The 1,023-nt window shown below is 38.6% G+C and overlaps 1 non-coding gene across 1 annotated transcript; it reads right to left on the bottom strand.

The window, feature by feature from the left end:
* Positions 1-457: 457 nt before the first annotated feature.
* Positions 458-621, bottom strand: LOC119473570. Its single transcript, XR_005202779.1, has one exon. It is a non-coding gene; the product is annotated as a U1 spliceosomal RNA (small nuclear RNA).
* Between the last annotated feature and the right edge of the window lie 402 nt (positions 622-1,023).

A 1,023-nucleotide genomic window follows, 5' to 3' on the forward strand; every position in this document is an offset into this window, starting at 1 on the left:
TTCTCAGCAGTAGATCTCAATGGTAGGCTTAAAATATTCATATTCAGCAAACCATGCTATAAACAGATATACTGTCATCCAACCTTTGTAGTTTCATTTATAGAGAACAGGCAGAGTAGATTTAGCATGATTCTTAAAGGCCTTATGACTTTCAGAATGGTAAATGAGCATTGGCTTCAACTTAAAAGTTTCCAGCTGCATTAGCCCCTAGCAAGAGAGTCAGCATGTCTTTTAAAGCTTTGAAGCCAGGCCACACCTTTTCCTCTCTAGCTATTAAAGTCCCAGATGACATCTTCTTCCAGCAGTAGGCCATTTCACCTGCATTGGAACTCTTGCTAATGTAGCCACCTTTGTCAATGATCTTAGCTAGATATTCTAGATAACTGGCTGCAGCTTTTCATCAGCAATTGTTGCTTCGTTTTTCTTTATTTTTATTTTATTTTTTTAAATTTAATACCAGGGGAAAGCGCAAACACAGTCCCCCACTACCACAAATTATGCAGTCAAGTTTCCCACATTTGGGGAAATTGCAGGGGTCAAAACACCCGGAGTGCAATGAATAAGCCTTGCCCTGGGAAAACCACCTTCGTGATCATGGTATCTCCCCTGCCAGGTAAGTATGAGGCTTTGTTTTTCACTTTTAAGTTCTGGAGATGACTTGTTTCCTCAAACCTCATTAATCAACTTCTGCTAGCTTCAAACTATTCTTCTGCAGTTTCCTCACCTCTGTCAGACTACATAGAATTGAAGAGAGTTAGGACTTTGCTCTGAATTAGGCTTTGGCTCAAGAGAATGTTGTGGCATCATTGACCTATGCAAATCACCACATCTTTCTCCATATCAGCAATAAGGCTGCTTTGCTTTCTTATCATTCATGTTTATCGCTTTTAATTTCCTTGAAAAACTTTTCCTTCATATTTACAACTTGGCTGTTTGCTATAAGAGGCCTAGCTTTTGGCCTGTCTCTGCTTTTGACATAATTCCTCATTAAGTTTAATAATCTCAGTTTTTTAATTTAAAGTG

Source organism: Cebus imitator, unplaced genomic scaffold, assembly GCF_001604975.1.
Source record: "Cebus imitator isolate Cc_AM_T3 unplaced genomic scaffold, Cebus_imitator-1.0 Scaffold168, whole genome shotgun sequence".
In the NCBI taxonomy this organism is placed as follows: domain Eukaryota; kingdom Metazoa; phylum Chordata; class Mammalia; order Primates; family Cebidae; genus Cebus; species Cebus imitator.